At 55.6% G+C, this 11,362-nt stretch overlaps 2 long non-coding RNA genes across 2 annotated transcripts; one reads left to right on the top strand and one right to left on the bottom strand.

The window, feature by feature from the left end:
* The first annotated feature begins 1,924 nt into the window (after window positions 1–1,924).
* Window positions 1,925–8,606, top strand: LOC108542361 (uncharacterized). Its single transcript, XR_001889248.1, has 2 exons — window positions 1,925–6,340; window positions 8,077–8,606. It is a non-coding gene; the product is annotated as an uncharacterized LOC108542361 (long non-coding RNA).
* On the bottom strand, window positions 8,499–10,990 carry LOC108542362 (uncharacterized). The gene is made up of 3 exons (XR_001889249.1): window positions 10,928–10,990; window positions 9,731–9,822; window positions 8,499–8,569 (listed from the first exon to the last, which is right to left on the bottom strand). It is a non-coding gene; the product is annotated as an uncharacterized LOC108542362 (long non-coding RNA).
* Between the last annotated feature and the right edge of the window lie 372 nt (window positions 10,991–11,362).

Genomic DNA, 11,362 nt, shown 5'->3' with positions numbered 1-11,362 from the left:
GGCCGCCCATGGGACAGGCCCGATTGTACCCATGGTGTGTGTCATCTGCTCCCCTCCTGCTGACTCCAGTGCGTTCTGGGACCACCTTGGGAGGTGATACCTGCCCTGGGAAGGAGGTTCTGCTGCAGGTCAGTGCCCATGGCTCCTGACGGGAAGTCGTCTGTGACATCTTTTCTTTCTTTACAGCAGGCCCCGCATGGCAGGCCTCTTGCTCCACTTGTAGCAAGATGCAGAGGGCTCTCTGAGCTCATGCCAACGTCAGGGAAAGGATTCTGCTGTCGGTCCCACTCCAAAGTTCATAGAATGGGTGGTGGGCACAGAATCCGGACTCTGCTTGTGGCATCTGTCGTCTGGCCCGATGCTTGCTGGCTGCCCGCTCCAGGAGGCACCTTCTGGGTGTTCTCTGAGTCTGGGGAAGGTTGGGTTCTGAGGTCAGGGCTGCCCTGACCCTTGTAAAGAGAAGACATCTGTGACTCTCCTGCTTTCTTCTGCTGCTTTTATCCTCCCAGTCCCTTATTTTTAATGTCTCACTTGCTTTATGAGGCTAATCAGATGGTCAGCCAGCTGTTGATAACTGTGAAGTCACCCTTTGAGGGATCCTGGGGTGATGCCTCTGTGGGCTGGAGATGGTGCTGGTGAGACCGCGGGTCTGGGGTCAGCGTTGTGCCCTGTTGAGCTCCTGCCAAAGGCATCCTCTGCTGGGAGGGAGGCTCTGTGCTTGTGCAGGGGTCCCTATAGGGTCACCCCCCTCAGGGTCTGGGAATGAAAAGCGGGTGCGAGCAGCAGGGTTTCATCTTCATCTTTAGCAAGGTGCCCAAGGAAGGTTGCCGTCTTTTCAGTATAAGATCCTACCTGGGTCTTGCACTCAACTTCTGGGAAGAGTCTCCAGAGTCATTCTGGAAGGGGTTGGAATGGTTGGACTTGGCAATTGGGAACGCCCTTGGAGAGTGTGAGACTCTGGTCTCTGAATGTCCAGACCTTGTGCTGCCCTTGGGGGAGGGTCTTCCGCAGTCACGGCCGCCTGCAAGCATCCTCCTTAGTTCGAGCATCTGAGCCTCTCCATGGTACTCGGGGAGAGGTTACCCGAGCAACTTTGCATCTGGACGACGAATGTTGCTCGGTGAACCCCTTTTCGGTATCAAATTCCACCAGAGAGGCCGTCTTGGAGGCTGGGGCACCTCGGGGAAGGACGCCGGCATCAGCACCATTCTGGGGTACGGGGATGGATGGTCGACCAGTTGGAAAGTAATTGTTTCTAATGTACTTCACCTGGTCCACTAGCCGTCCGTATCCGCTGCAGCCTGTGGGGCCTGCGGGCCGGGGAGCCGATCGCGCTTCAGCTCAGCGCCTTTCCTGGTACTTGAAGGGAGATCGACCGTGTTATATTCGCTTTATTGACTTCGAATAATACATGGTTGATCTTTTCTCAGTATCAAATCTCACCTTGGAGGACCCGTTGGAGATGAAGCCCTTTGGAGGGTGGGAGCGGGACAGGTGCTTTGGAGTCACTGTCTCAGTGGGGGCCTGGTCACTGAGGGTGGGCCAGGCGGGGGTCTCTTTCCTGTCTCTGTGTCTTCTCACCTTTGGTGTCCCATCCATCCTCAGGACAGCTTCCCGGGGGCGACGCTGGCACCACGGGACGCAGCAGCCATGTTCTTGAGCTGATGGCACTCTGGGTACCTGAGGAGAGGTTGTCTGTGATGAGTTCGCTTTTATTAATGACGAATATAACACAGATGGCCTGTTTTCAGTACCGCTACCGCCCAGTGGTGTGCGGGCGCCACGCCTGAGGTGGGCCTTTTCAGGGTATGTGAATGCATGGGCTGGCGTGACATGTGTCATCCTTTCCACTGACCCCCGCCATCGAATCATTTTGGGAGAGCTTTCGGGGGGCCATGTGGACTTTGGGGAAGATGCTAGGGTTGTGCACTGGGGTGGGGAGTGGTCATGAAGCTGATGAGCAATGGGTGATGGAGCTCAGTCTGTTTTTCATGGCCAGTGCCATCAAGGCAGAGGACTCGGGGGAGCTAGTCCTGCTGGAAGGCATCCTGCTGGAAGGCCACCCGCCGCTTGCTAGGGTGTTGGGGGCGGCTGCATGCATTGCCTGCACCCGGGCTGCCTTCTGCTCGTCCAGTGCCGTGAGACTCTGGGTGGGAGCTGGTGCCTGGGGTGGCCATGTGTGTGTGCTGCTCCCCACACTGCCTGAGGAGAGGTGGCCTGTGTTGCATTCACAGAAATCATGACACACAAGACACGATCAGTCTCTCTTCAGTATCAGATCCTGCCTGCATGATTCCTGCACCTGCTGATGTCGGGGAGGGCCAGATGTGCACCCTGGGGGCCCCCAGAGGCATGGCTGGTGGCCGAGCAAGCGCTTGACTTCCACCTGCAGCCCTGTGCTGGCCTCCGCCCTGGAGGCAGGTGGCGGGTGGCAGGGCCCGTCACTGAGGAAGAAGCCTCCTCCCTGGAGTCAGCGCTGCTCAGTGGTACCTGAAATAGGTTGCCTGTGAGGTGTTCACTTTCTATATGATGAATATTATACAGTCAACCTCTTTCCGATATCGAATCCCACCTTGGATGCCTTCCTCTTCGCTGCCGACTCCAGGCAGCAGCTGTCTCTGCGCTGGCTGACCCCATGGACTTTGTGTAGGACCTAATTTTCCAGCTCCACCCTGTTCTGGAGGGCTTTGGAAGTGTGACGGAATGGCATCCCCGATTCCAGTGTCAGTGGCAGCACCCGCCACGCCCTTGCTTCCAGTTGGCACGTCCCCCAGGCTGGGCTGGCCTTCAGCTACCTGATGCTTATGTCATATTTGCACCCCCGGCCTGCCCAGACTACAGGAAGATGACCAGAGGCTTGTTTGCAGCTGACCTGGAGACTTAGTGACTCCAGAATGTGCTGCCCATGCCCAGGGTCCAGGGCTGAAGGCAAGGAGCACCTCAGGAGTGACCCCAAAGAATGAGCTATGGCTGCCCTTTACCGCTCGTTGTTGATCAGTGAGCTCCTGGGCTCGGAAGGTCTTCGTGAGCCGGGCTGCCATCATCCCGATTGAGACATCACTGCCTTGGAAGTCTCAGTCCTGTGCCTGCCTTCCCTCTTGTGGGCTCCTCCTCAGGACCGCTCCTCTCTGTGCCCAGCATGGGAGTAGGGATCCCCAGCACCGTCGCTCTGGGCTGCTGCTGCCACTCTCCCTTGGCACCCCCCTTCCCCAGCCCCTGGGCCACACCCTGCTAGAGAGGCCGGCCCCACTAGCTAGGCCCCTCTGGCCACTTGGGTCTCCCTCCAGTGCCCCCTCCCTCTGCCAGGGAGAGCATTTGCAAGTGCAGAGTCCAGCTGTTTAACTGCACTGCCCAGAGCACCTCTGCGGGCCCCTTCCCTTGGGCTTGGTGCCAAGATGGTCCGAGGACTCCCCAGCCCCCTGGAGTGGCAGCCCCCCTCTTCTTTTGGAGCCACAGCCTATCCCCCATGTGTTTCCATCCTTCATTCTGGCCCTGCACACGCCCCTCCTTCCGGAGCTGAGTCCTGGGCGGCCCTGCTCTGCCCTCGGCTACCTCCTGTCCAGGCTCCAGCCCTTCCTTCCTTAGAGGCCCACATCCTTTGCATTTTCCTTTCCCAGGGGTTCACAGTTCCCAAGGGGATGGAATGTCTCTTGTTCAGCAAGGTCATCCCTGATAACCCTGTAAAAGCAGCTCTTCCCTTGCCTCTTCCCCATCACTTTCTAACAGTTGCCCCGTTACTGTTTTCTTCCTAGCTTACAGCTCTCTGAAATTGCCTAATGTTAATGTCTACTTTCTCTGTGTCCTAGACTGTGAGATCTCTCATTGGCAGAAATTTCTCTCTCTCTCTTATCCTCTGCTGTGTCCCCAGCACTGAAACGGTAGCAGAACAGTGAGTGTTTGTTGACTGACTAATGGAGTCCCTAAAGACAGGGACTGGATCAGGTGAATCCCCAGGCAGGTGCAGGGCACAAAGCAGGCAGTCAATAAGATGTGGTGATGGAGTACATGAATATGTTAATTGAGTTTTAGAAATTCTTCCCATTTGTTCAAAGCTGTTTGGTTTCCCAGCTTTTTCTGCCCTTCCAGGATGAGGCTGAGATTTGTTGCAGGAGGCACAAGTCACCTGGGTCTGGGTTCTCTCTTCCACTTTCCAGAGGGTAGGGGCACCAAAGCCCCAGAGAAAGTGACAAGCCCCGTGTTCCCTGCAGATGCCGACTGAGCGCGCCCCCGCCCCTCCAGCAAACGCCCCAGCGCTGAGAGCCAGATGCTCTGGGGAACTCCATCTGCAACGGGCTGGAGCGTGGTGTTGGGGCTCATATTTTATGCATGGGGCTGACTAAATGGGAACATTTGGAGATGAAAATTGCTGTTAATGCATCTACACATCTTTGGAATATATTAAATGTGCGTGTGAGGGGGAGAGTGACATTAGCCTTGTTTAATAGCTTCAATGTAACCATCCCCACACACCATGGCATTAACAGACACGGGCCCCCCTCCCCGAGCCTCCCAGGCCACCACTCGGGAAGAGTGCTGGGTGCATCACCTGCCACTTGAGAATTACACGTGAGTCCAGCATCAGCCCGGCATTCGGCAGCGTGCATGTTCCCCGCCCATTTCTAACCCAAACACAGTGACCCTGTGCCAAACTCGAGGCAGAATTTCATTAAAAGCAGAAATGATTGATTTATCTATTGTTTGCGCAGAAGAAAGAATAAACAAAGGGCCTTTCTCATCAGATAAGCCAAATGAGAACGTGTGCCCCCCAGGTGGCCAGGATGAAAGTTTTCATGGACTCTTCAGCCAGAGGGTCAGCAACTTGTCCCATCTCCAGGGCGGTGTGGAAACCCTGCCGCCGGTCCAGGTTCACGAGGTGTGCTTCTTTCTCCAGCGCAAGGGCCCGGTTTGTCCCCGCTATGTCTCCTGGAGGTGGTTAGGAAATTGAACAACCTGGACCTCCGTTCCCATTTCCTTGTTGTTTTCAGCCAGAGATAAGAGGAGAAGGAATAGCTGTCCTAAAGGGGCGCTTGCCTTGGTCCTGGGCCCCATCAGCTGCTGTGAGCGGACAGTTTCTGTTCCACAGTCGAGGAAATGGAGCACAGAGAGGTTGAGTGACTCAACCAAGGTCACCCAGCTGGAGGTGGGGCAGGATCTGGCTCCAGGCTGTGTGCTCTTACTCGCCCTGCTTGCAAGGGCTTTAGGAATAGCCCCTGTGTCCTGGAAGACAGATGGCTCATCAAATGGGCCTCTTTTCTTGGTATCATATGGTGAAGTAGGCTCACTTTCCCCAAGACTTAGCTTGCCAGAATGTTCATGGTTTTTTTTCTCTGTACCCACCCCTCGTCTCTCCAGCATGGTGCCATCACCCATGAAATGGGTTGCTTTTGTGCGTGTCTGGCCTGGGGAGAGGGCTGCTTGCTTTGTCAGAAGACTCAAAGCACGATGGGCATCGAAAAACCAAAGACCTTTGTTGACCTGTGTTTTTCACCCTACTTGATGGTAATTGAGGGCTGTGTTCACTGCCTCGGTTGCATAGAGTGAACAAGACCTAGTGAAGGTGACTGGTGCCCTGAGACCATCTGGTTGATCTCTCCTGGGCAGGACCAGGTGCTCCCCTCACTGCCCCCACCCTTGTCTGTGTACCACTACTCTGCACAAACATGGCGGCTGGTGCAGTCCTGGAGACCCACTTAGCTCACGGTTGTCAGGGGTCCTCAAGGATTCAGAGAACCCCCAAACGTCAAGGCTGCTCCCTTCTTCTTCTGCCTCTCTGCTCACACCCTTGGACGGGTAAGAAAACCGAGGTCCACAGAAGGGATGGTGCACTGCTGTGGCTTTTGTTCTGAACACTGTCTCCCCAACTTTGGGGTTGGGGCTCCGGGGTAAAGACTCACTTCTGATGAACAAGCAACTTCCTTCTTCGTAAAAATTGAGGTGATCCAAACCAAGAAGGGCTGCAAAATCACCAAATTGGGACCTCAATACCCAAGGGGCTGGGGTTTCAGCCACCCTGTGGCAGAGCTTTTAGAAGCCAGGGTCCTTGACTCAGCACTGCTGGCTCATAGTAGGTGCTTAGTTCATGCCTATCTCCTTGGATGAAATCTGACCACAGACACCAGTGCAAAGCAGGTGTTCAACACAGGAGGGTGTACTGAACCCGATCTCTCTATCACCAGGAGGAAGCACGCAGATCACGTTTGTGGAATGAATAAATAAAAACGTATCTTTGAGGGAATAAAGAAGAAGAAAAACAAAGAAGAATCCGGGGAAGATGGGCATAAATCTCCACCAAGTGCTGCCAAGGCTTCCCACGCGAGGCTCCTGAAAAGACCCTGTGGAGGTAGAGGGACCATTTGTCATGGACGGGAACAGGCTCGAGGGCTGGGAAGCAGGGCGTGATGGGGCCTCATTCATCATTTTCCCATTATCCCAGCGACATGCAGGGGAGCAGGTACAGCACCTGTCTGTGCAGCTGCGCTGCCTGCCCAAGGCCCTAGGTCCTGGGCCGAGTGAGTGCCAGGCTGGTGACTGGGAATGGAAAGGACCCCAAGGAAGGATAAGCTGAGCTCTGGGAGGCCACCTCCTCCAGGAAGCCTTCCCCGATTCATCCTTCACAGGCACAGAGTCTCAATTTGCAGTCAGATATCCATTGCTCTGATTCTTAGATTAGCAAGTATCTCCCTACCCAGACTGCAGGCTCTGCTGGGGCCGGGGCTGTTTCTGACTTGTGCACAATGGCATCCGTGTACCTAGCACAGGACTGAGTCCAGAGAAAGTGCTCTATGATGCTTGTTGGCCTTGTCTCCCCTTTGTGGGCAGCACTGGAGAGGGCACCCGGCAGGTCCTCAGGGTGTGGACATCCCATGGCAGAGCCTGTGGTTGATCCAGACCATGAACTAAGGCCTGGGGTGGTGGTGGCCACATCAGGCCACTTCTGCCAGGAGAGATGTGGCTGTGAGCTGGGGAGCCTGGCCTGCCTCCGGAGGCATTCCTTGGGTTTGCATCCGTCAGAAGGTCCACTGGTTGCCTCTATTTGGGTCTGGAGCAGGGATGGGATTTTTCCAAGGTACATGGGGTCTAGGGGAGACCCAGGCCCACTATTAGGGTCAGTCTCGAGAAGGCAGAGATAAGACCACCACTTTATTTGGTGTAGCTCCTGGCTCCATCGGTGTGCGTTGAGTGAATGAATGAATCAGGACTCCTGATTCCTGCCCAGAGTCCCCTCCACACCCCACACAGCCTTGCTCCAAGGAGAAGGGGTCAAAGCCAACTGAACAGTGCTACAGTGTGGGGAGCCTAGAACAGGCTTGGCCCTTGGCGATGAGATAGGCAGACAGGCCCCTGTGCAAGGGAGCTAGCTTGCAGGGTCCTAGAGGCCAAAGGCCTGGTCTTTCTTGGGGCCAGAGGCTGCTGAGAAGGTGCACAGAGCCTGGGTGCAGGAAACTATCCAGGATGCTGCTTCCCGCCATCTGTGAGATCTTCGTTTTCTCTAACACTCAAAAATAGATGTTTCTGTTATGCTCTCTCGTTGGCAGGGGAGCGGCGGGGCCTGCCAAGGCCTGGGGGAGCCCGCCAGCCTGCTGAGTTTTACTGTACAAACAGTTGGGGAGGGGGGGCTGTCTCTGTTAACTTGAAATTCCCCGATCAGTAAACATGCCAATTTAAAGTGTAATTAACTCAGGCCGGAAAAAATTCAGATTTGGACTGCTTTTCACAGTTGAGGTTGTTTTTCTTTTATTTATTTATCTCTTTCCGGGTGTGGTGGTATCTGTGGCTGGTTTTAGCCAGGAAAATAGAAGGGGACCGGGTGGGGAGGGGGCTGGTTTGGAGAGGAAAGGCTGGAAGGAAAGGAGGAGAAAGGGGTGGGTGGCCTGTCACCCAGCAGCCAGGTGTCTATAGGTTTTCTGTCCTGGGAAGGTGATACCTGCCTGCAGAGAGGGGCCAGCCAATGAAATGAAATGGAAGAAATCTGCCAGCCGGCCTGGTGATTCAGAAATGATGGGGCCCCGTGGAAAGACCCCAGGAAAACACCTAGTGCTGCTTCTGACGCTCTCTCTCCATCTCCCCTGTCTCCAGAGTCTCAGTCTCCACTTTGCCACCATCTCCTCTGATCTCCTTTCCTGCTTCAAAAGACTCCAGAATCTTCCCGGTTCTCGGAGAAGGCTGAATCCACCTATGACCTAGTGGGTGCATCCTGTGCCAAAATTGTTTACCTTCTGGTCCCCGGAGCCACGGGTCATGACCTGGTCCTCACGTAGGCCCGCTCCTCAGCAGACCCCATCTGCAGCTTCTCCCACCTCGCTGGGGAAGGAGAGCCCTGGGGGTGTGGAGAAGCCCCCACATCCCTCACATCTTACAGAATCTTGATTGAGTCCCTGGGGACACATCCCTCAGCAGGACAGGAACAGTCTTTGCCATGGCATGGGGAGGGCTGTGCTGGGGACGAGCACCCAGTGGCCGTGGACTAAGTGAAGGAGCAGATGACCATGCTCTTCTCCCAGCTGGACGGCGAGGCCGGGCAGGAACCGCAGAATTTTTGCTCTTCATTTTCAAACACTTTGCTGTCGAGCTATTTGAATAATAAATACACATTATAAAAATGTAAATATGTTTGTGTGTCTGTATGTTCGGAGATGATGTTTGTTAAGCGGGAGGTTTAACAACGGAGGCCATCTGCCTTCAGCAGGGATTCGCACAGAATGTCACTGGCCTTCGCCCAACAAGCCTTTGCAGGGAGCAACCTCGTGAAGTCGGGGCTCACTCCTGGGCCTGCCTGCACTGCATGTGAGCCCCCCGTTCCAAGGCAGGAGCCAGGGCAACAAAAAGACATGCTTCTTCATCAATCCGAGGCCTCAAACGGCTCCCTTAGCCCCACTGCCTGCCCATTCCAGGCCTGGGGCTGGCAGCCTGGGCCCCACGAAGGGGCAGAGGCCAGAGCCCGGGGGCAGAGCCCGTGCCCACGCCTCGGTGCTGCCAGCCTCCACTTGGTCACGACACAGCCAGGCTGACTCAGACACAGCCCCGAGCGGGAGCCTCATAAATGACATCATTACCTATGAAACCTGCCGCGTAGTGCACTAGCAGGGAAGGACGCACTCTGGCCGCCAGTGACTCACACTTTTCCCCAGAGCCTCCCAGCTCCATCGCCTGTGTCTGGGCTGGCTGGGCAGGGGGAGGGGGAACCCAGCTTGGCCTCACTCCCCATTCTGCTGCAAATGCAAAAGCAGTCGGCAGCCACCGTCCTGCTAAGGGCTGGGGTGGGGCGGGGTGGGGGGGTCCATGTCTCCCTGCTGAGGACTGTGTGCGGGGCGGGGTGTGTGCAGGGAGACCATCTTTCCGGCCTTCCTCTGTAGCCGCAGTGGCGCTCCAGAGGGACTGTCAGTTGCCTATGACAGGGAGGAAACTGAGGGCTAAAGAGGCCGCATGCCTGGCCTCATACATCCCACAGGGGAGGGTGGCTTTGGCTCACGCTGGGAACCCTCAGGGAGACCTTGGGCGAGCCCAGCCGCTGGGCAGAGCCGCAAAACCTCTGGCTATTCCTGCTGGACCTGAGACCCCAGCTTCTCCTGAGCTCCTTTGGTGCAGCAAACTCCTGCTGAAAAACACTTCTACTCTTGAAAGTGGTGGCCTTGCCAACCCAAGATGTCCCCACCAGGTGGGGGGCGCTGTAGGGGAATGCTAGTTTTCTTTTTTCTTCAATTAAAAAAAAGTAAAGCAAATAAAATGGGACCTGTTTGGTCTTCAGAGTCGGAGGACTTGGGTTAAGATCCAGCCTTTGTCATTTTCTGGTGCTGTGGCTTTCTGGTCTCTGGCCTCCACCTCCTACACAGGATGAGAGTAAAATGCCTGTTAGGTTCCCATTAAACTGGGGCTCCCCGTCAATGATCCATGGCTGGAAAGGACTCCCACCAATCCTAAGGTGCACCTGCCGCCCAGACCTCACTCTGGCTGCCCTGATGGTCTAGCCCCCCACACACTGCTGGCTCTGGGGCTGTGCCCTCCTGATACGCCCCAGCACCTGATCGCATTCCCCAAACAGAGCAAGAACCACAAGCAGCAACTGCCTGTTTTTGCTCTTAGGAAGCTCAGAGCAGCATCCTATGCCAAAATCACTCTAGTCCCCAGAGCCACGGGTCACGAGCTGGTCCTCAGCCAGACCCACTCCTCAGCGGCCTCCATCCTTGACCCTGGTTTCCTGGGGACTCTGCTCCACTGACTTCTGAGCTGTGGGAGCTGCAAGGGAGAGGGGTGGGCCACAGACTTGATGGGAGGGTACAGAGGTCGAAATTCAAGTCAGGGCCACAGAGCTGTGTTCAAAGCTGGGAACATGACCTGAGCTCGGCACAGAGCCAGGCGCCTGGGAGGAGCGGAGAGGGAGAATTGGAGGGCACTGGGATTGGTAATCCTCAAGGCATCTTAGGCAAATGAGCTCGGGGTCACAGGGCAGGATACACAGGACAGAGGAACACTGGCCAACCATCAGTACTGTGACCCAGGCTGGCTTGGGGTACAGTGGGGGATCCCAGGACTGGCAGGCCTCACAGAGCAGCCTTCCCTGAGTTTGTCTGAGCTGAAAATCCCAGCAAAGGGCTTTGTGGCCCGATGCCACTTTCACCCTGGTAGCTCCACCCCATTTCCCCCTTTGCCACCAATTCGCAGCTCTCCTGCGAGTCCACAACCCATGCCATGACTTTCGATGGGTTAAGGAATGTGCACACCTCTAAATGACCACACGCGCCCCGTCATGTGCACATGCACACTCACTGACACGCATTTGAGGAATGGGAGCATTCTGTGAGCCTGAGCCAAGGTCAGGGACCCTGGATGGGGTAGGAAGGAGTCAAGGGAGTTGGGCAGCAGAAGCATGTGCTGGCAGGGATGGCAAGGAGCCCTGAACGTTGGTGGTGGGTGAGTGCTGTATCAGGACCTGGGCTAGAAGAAAGGCTTGCAGTCAGAGTGGACCCAGTTCTCTTTGAAGCATAGCTTTCTTCTGGTTCTTTCTAAGACCAAAGCAACTGACACCTGTGCAGCTATCCCTGGGTCACTTTGTCTGATGTCACACAGCCTCAGGACTCTTTCTCTGTCCCAGTCACTACTGAAGCTGACCCCACCCTCTCCCCCAGTGATGAGGCCTCTCTTCCCACAGATGGGTGATTTCTCACTCACATCCAGATCCCCTCCTGGCCACACTCCTTTTCTTCTTGGGGCACAGAGGGTACCACTCCTGGTCTGGGGATGTTCGGCTGGCCACAACTCCTCTTTGGTGGGTAGCAGAGAAAGTGACACTTCTGACTAAAAAGGCAGGAGTCACACTACCCAAGAATTGAGTGGAGTTTCTTGCACAGAAAGAGAGTTTGTCCTT

This window comes from Rhinopithecus bieti, unplaced genomic scaffold (assembly GCF_001698545.2).
Source record: "Rhinopithecus bieti isolate Rb0 unplaced genomic scaffold, ASM169854v2 scaffold_20150, whole genome shotgun sequence".
NCBI lineage: Eukaryota > Metazoa > Chordata > Mammalia > Primates > Cercopithecidae > Rhinopithecus > Rhinopithecus bieti.
Note: the sequence above shows the minus strand (reverse complement) of the source record. Positions and strands in the feature narration are given on the sequence as shown.